Source organism: Centruroides sculpturatus, unplaced genomic scaffold, assembly GCF_000671375.1.
Source record: "Centruroides sculpturatus isolate CEXI.00-Female unplaced genomic scaffold, Cexi_2.0 scaffold251, whole genome shotgun sequence".
Lineage (NCBI taxonomy): Eukaryota > Metazoa > Arthropoda > Arachnida > Scorpiones > Buthidae > Centruroides > Centruroides sculpturatus.
In genome coordinates this window covers 554,416-560,832 of record NW_019384351.1, presented here as the reverse complement: position 1 = coordinate 560,832, position 6,417 = coordinate 554,416, and positions in this window count along the sequence as shown.

The following is a 6,417-nucleotide window of genomic DNA, read 5'->3' as shown; positions in this document are numbered from 1 at the left end:
TAATATATTAGTTAAAGACTCTAGAGTAATAACTTGAGGCTATCTGAAGGGAATATCAGTTAAGCAATGATTTCATAAAATTAACTCACCATAATTACTTTATTTCCCAAGATATTGCTGGAGTAATTTTGCAGAATCTGGATTATTGCCGAAACGATCTTAAAATTAAAATTACTTCCGAGTAATGCCTCTAAGTACTTTCTTATATCTTTATTAAAAAGATTAAAAATTATTATGCTTTAAGATTTGAAGGAATTTGTTTTCTTAATATCGTAACATTAATGATAAATCATTCGAAAATGACATCGTTACGCTGTATTTTCTTGTAAGCGGCGCGTCGACGCGTCACTCCGCGCCATTCTAAACAATCGCTTTAATACTTCTAAAAATGCTCATTTTATAAAAAAAATATATTACCTAATTAATTCTAAAAATATATTACCTAATTATCAGAATGTAAATTTAGATTACAATTCTTAAATAATTTAATACAAATGATTTATTTGTCGCTTCGCGACAACCTTATCAACAAGATCTATACGCCTCGACATACAAGAAGTGTAATTTATTTAACGCTTATAACTTAATTAAAACAGTTTAAAATTAAAATTATTGTATTCAAATCTCATAGAATAACATGTTATTATAATTAAATTAAAGTTCTCTGAATTCATTAGTTTATTATTATCAACGCTGCAACAAGTTTCTCGAATGATCGCCTTGGTGGCGTCGCGCACCGTATATAAAACTCCAAAATTAAATAAAATACAACATTATATATTAATAAATTAATTCGTGCAAAGAAACGAAACATATTTTATCTAAAGTTTTACATTTTAGTATAAATAATAAGGTAATAAAAGAGAAAATTGAATTGAAAAATATACACGGCGCGCAACGCGACGCGACGCGCCGCCTTTCACAAAATCCTATTGATTACTAAACTAATTACAATTTTGTTAGCTCCAGTACTATTTGTTTAAAATTTAAACAGAATTAAGCATTCAATTTGTTTCCTTTATCGACTGATATATCACAATTGATTAGTTTAAAATTAGAAGAACAAACACAACAAATTATACCATTTATAAAATTATTAAAGTAAGATTTAAATTAATTTTAATGAATTTAATTAAAAATACTTCTTTCAAACTACTTAAACATATGAAAATATAAGATTTAATTCTAAAATCAACAAGTAAACATTCTCCAGCAACTAGATATTATTCAATTAATAGGTACTATAACTGTTATAATAATCGTATCTTATATTTACTGTATATTTACATAAATATACATACAATTCGTGAAAATTTTATGCAAATTCCACTGATTTAAAGTCAAATTATAATAATACGTTAAAGTCAATGATGCAATCTGTATTTACATTAACTTAGATAGCGTATAAAACAGTAAACAATCGATATAATGAATATGTCAACATATAAAATTGTTCATGCCAAATTGTTCTAAAGTTTAAGTAAAATATATTGTGCATATGATTTATTAATATTGTTATTATCCAATTTTCCATATATCTATCCCCCTTTCACTCTTTCCTCTCTCTCCTTTCTCCTCTCTCGAACTTCATCCTTCATCCAAGTCTAAGAAGTTCAAATGCAATTTTGTAATTTTACACTAAAATAAATTAAGCGATATTTAATTTAATTATAATTCCTGATAAGCAAACTAATAAAATTCTTATTTATGTTAATAAAAATTAAATTAATTTTTTTTACAGATTTAAGAAGTTGGAAAGATTCTCCTTCATCCTTCTTATCTTTTGTTTGAAGTTATTATGCATGCAATTTTTTTTCTTATTTTATCATATTTTTATCGAATTTTTTAGAAAAATTTTTCTAAAAATTTTCAAGGTTTTTTTTCTAGATATTTAAGAAATTTTAACGCATCTTCGTCTTTTTATTTATTTATTTTTTTGAAGTTATTATTTATATAATTTTTTACTTATTTTACCATATTTTAATCGTAATTTTTTTTTTGAAATTTGTACGAAGGAAAACCTTTTAAAACTTCAAAAAATTTGTAGAAACGTTAAATTATGGTTTTTATAGATTTAAGAAGCTGCAAGCATCTTCATCTTTCTTATCTTTTATTTGAAGTTACTATGTACACATTTTTATTATTTTATCATATTTTTAATCGGATTTTTTCGAATTTTTTTAGAAAAAAAAATATTCTTCTAAAAATTTAAGAGAGTTTTGTAAAAAAAAATCCGAAAAGTTTCAATTAATTTTTTAGAAATTTAAGAAGCTTTAAAGCAAGCATACTTATTTTTTTATCTTTTGCTTAAAAATATCATATTTTTAATCGGAATTTTTTCGAAATTTTTTAGAAAAATTAATGTATAGTTTGTTACAAGATGTAATTTATTTCAACTGAAACGAAAATGGAAGAAAATACGTGAGTTGCCTAACTTCAAAGAATATTTCCAGTTAGTGGATCAGTATTTTGTGTGAGTTGAATATAGAACGATTGCTAATGGACGAAACTTATAATGAATATTGGAACCGTAAAGACGTATGAATTTACTTCTTTTTTGTTAAAAATTTTGCGAAATAAATGTAAATTTTTTAAAATTTTATAATATTCCACTTACTTTTAAACAAATAAACATAAAAAAGATAGAAAAATCAAAATAAAAATGGATCATCGTAACATAAAAATTGGATTATTTCGAAACATTTACAATTGATAATAATATTCTGTTTAAACTGTAATTTTTGTTTAAATTTTGAGTAAAAATGTAAAATTTTTATTTTGAAATATTTTAAAGTTCTATTTTTTTATTATAATTTAATTTAAATATAAAAATAAATCAATGAGAAAGTAGATCAACATAACTTAAAACCCCTGGATTATCCAGAACATTTACACCTGTTTTAATACTAAAAATGCAATTTAAAATATTAAAATAAATATAAAAATTTATAAAATAGATTTAAATTTAATACCCTTATATTAATATACTGATAAAATTTTAATTTTTGTAAAAAAAATACTTATTTAAACACACTTATTCAGCATCTCAATCGATCCATATTATTTATTTAGTTATTTTATTAAACATTTTTCTAAAATAAAGACAAATTCTTTAAAAAAGTATATTATTTCACTCATATTTTAATATATAAACATAAAATTCAATTTAAAAAAAATAGGTCATCGTAACCCATAAACAGGATTACCCAGAAACATTTGTAATTGTTAATAATATTAAGAATCAATTTAAAATATACTACAAAATGTTTAAAACTAAATAAATATAATTTTAGTATTTTACATATTTTTATATCAACAGACATTTGAATATTTAAAAAAACATTTCACATATAACACGCATCTCTTAATTCTATCAACATTTCTCTGTTTATTTTATTTATAAATTTATTTTTATTTAAAAATTTTCAAGATAAAAATGTAAACATTTTACTTAAAAATATCATAATTTTTTTTATCTTTATTATTTTAATATAGAAATAAATAATACAGTAATAAGGAAACGAATTATCGTAATCCCAAAACTGGATTATTTAAAAACATTAATAGTTATTAATAATTTTAAAAATTGATAAAAAATATTATAAAATAAATAAAATTTGAGTATTTTTATATACTTTTATATCAATAGCAACTTTTAAATTTACTTATAAAGTGCTCTTATTGCGAAACAGCATCTCTCAATTTTATCCTGTACTTCCTTTACGAGCCATCTTCAAAACTATACAACTTTTCTTTAGCAATGTTATTTTATTAGCTATAAAATTCTAGAAGTCTGTTAAAAAAAACATCCAAGAAAAGTTTCCTCTTGTACAACTGTCAATTTTTTTACATAACCATTCAAGTTTTTTTTTGATCATTTTTCCACCTGCTATGAAAGCTTCCTGTACTTTTTCCCTTTTTATTTTTTAAAATAAAACTTTCATATGACTATTGTATTGTATTCTATACTGACATAAAGAATAACAGCAGACAATTTTAGTATTGTACGCGTATTTTTAGATACGTCTTCAATTCAACGTATCGGATGTTAAGCTAACAAAACTGTAATTTTTTTAAAATATCCACTCTATAAATAGACTTATTTAAATTAAATTTTAAAAATTTTATAGTATTATTAATTTATTATTTTATAGTAAAGATAAAAATGTAATTACATTTTCATAATAATAATAATAATAATTTTGAAAAAGTGATCATCGTAACGCGAAATTTGGATTACTCGAAGTCAAATTTTTGGTATTTTTAATTAAGGGCAATTATTTATAGTGTTAAAAATTGAGTAAAAAGTTGAAAAATTATGATTAATTTCTAACTTAATTGTATTTTTATGTAAATTAAAAATTTTTAAATAGTTATGTGCATTTTTAGATTTCAATCGTAAATTTCCATTAAGAGCTATATTTTCAGATTATTGAATAATTTAGCGTATATATTGTTGTATATAATTAAATTATCAACTGTTTATGGTAAAAAAGATTAATATAGATATTATAAATTAAGAATTTATACAAAAAATTAATTAATTAATTTTAAAAATCACGGAACATGAAGATACATCTTTAATTTTCTGATATTTTTAGTAGTAAACAAATGGAGTATTTCTATCACAAGTTACGCTCGGAAGAGGATTGGAAGAGTGATACGCTTAACTGTGACTTGTCACAGATGGCACAAATGTTTTATAGGGCATCCCTTACGTCAGTGTTACAAACACTACAGGGAGTTGGTGAGAGCACGTTTCTATAATTTTATTTTACAACTGCACTCGATATACACTATAAATAATTTAATTTACGACTTATAACTCATTAAACAATATATTAAACACAGAAAATACAAGTTTACGTAACTGAAAATTCAAGAATTTTACTAGAAAACAAGCAGTAATGCTATTGAGATGCTTTTTTTTTTTTAGTAACAGCATCTTTATACTCGTGTTTAAAGTATACAAAAAAATAAACAGTTTGTAAAAAGCTAAATTCGGTGATAACGTAAGAAAAGTGAATACCTTAAGTAAAAAAAATACAAATAAAAAAACAGGTGACGATCATTGTTATCTGGTAGAAAGAAGCTACGCTTCTTTGCCTCTTTAGTTACCTGTATGTCACCTTCTATTGTGGTTTTTTACTTGCTCAAAGTAATGGCATCTTGGTGGAAAGTAAGAAACGACACACAAATAAAGTGAATAGAGTGTAAAGCACCAACCTCAAGGGCTTATGTCTTAACACACAGCCACATATAGATACAATATGTTTTCAGCTTCATCTTTTTTTCATACTGATGCACATTTTGCTCCTTTCTCTTCTTTAATATTGCAATTTTTATTGTATATATTAAAGTTTAATATCACAGTAGGAGAACTTATGATTGATGTGACTTAATCCCATTACAAGATTTAGAAGAAATACTATTTGTTTATACTATTTAATATAATTTTATTATAGGAAAATTCACTTTTTTTTTCTTCTCTTTCTTAACGAGAAAAATTCACGAATTTTAAACTTCTTTAATAAGATTTAATGGGTAATTATTGTAACGTGTCGTTTTGCAAATTAAATAATTTAAATTTTAAGAGGAATTGATGCTTTAAAGAGTCTCTTCCTTCTCCTCTTTTCAATCAATAAATTACAAGCTTCATTAGTTAACGAAATATACAATTCTTTGTCACAGAAGATACCTTACATTCTTCAATTGTAAGCATTGACTAAGAAGAATCAATAGAACAAATGTTGTTATCTGATATCCCGAGTCATAGAAAGTTTCTTTTTTAGAAAATAGCAATTTTCTTAATGAGTCTAGAATCTATACACATCCCTTAAAAGTCTGAATGTCTGTCTGTCTGTTATGCTCTATATCTCAGCATCTATCCATTATAGGAAAATGTGGTTAGTAGAATATTCTTTCTCAACTTGAATTTATTCTTCTAAAACTTCTCTTCCAGTTTTCTGACCCTTTAAAACAAAATAACAAAGCGACGCGACGACGCGACGTCGCGACGCGTTGCTCTTTAAACTTCAGTTTTTAAATTTTAATAACGATTAATGTTAGTTGAAACAGTTTTAAATTAATAAAATGAAAGGAAATTAACTTTTGGCTAACTTTTTTCTAGATTTAAAGCCTTTTAAGTATATAAAATATTGATTAATGTACTTACATGTCAGCTTGGCCGTCGCGTGCGCTTAATTGCTTTCCCCCAATTAAAATAATATAATTATTAATTTCTTCAACCTCTTTAAACATAATTATTAATAAAATCTATAAAATTTTAACATTGAATTATAATTTAAATGAAGTTTTTCCTCGCAATTTACAAAAAATACATCAAAAATTCGCCTCCTTTCTTAAAAAAACGAATAAATTTCTCCTCACATATTTAAAATTTTATAGATTTTATTA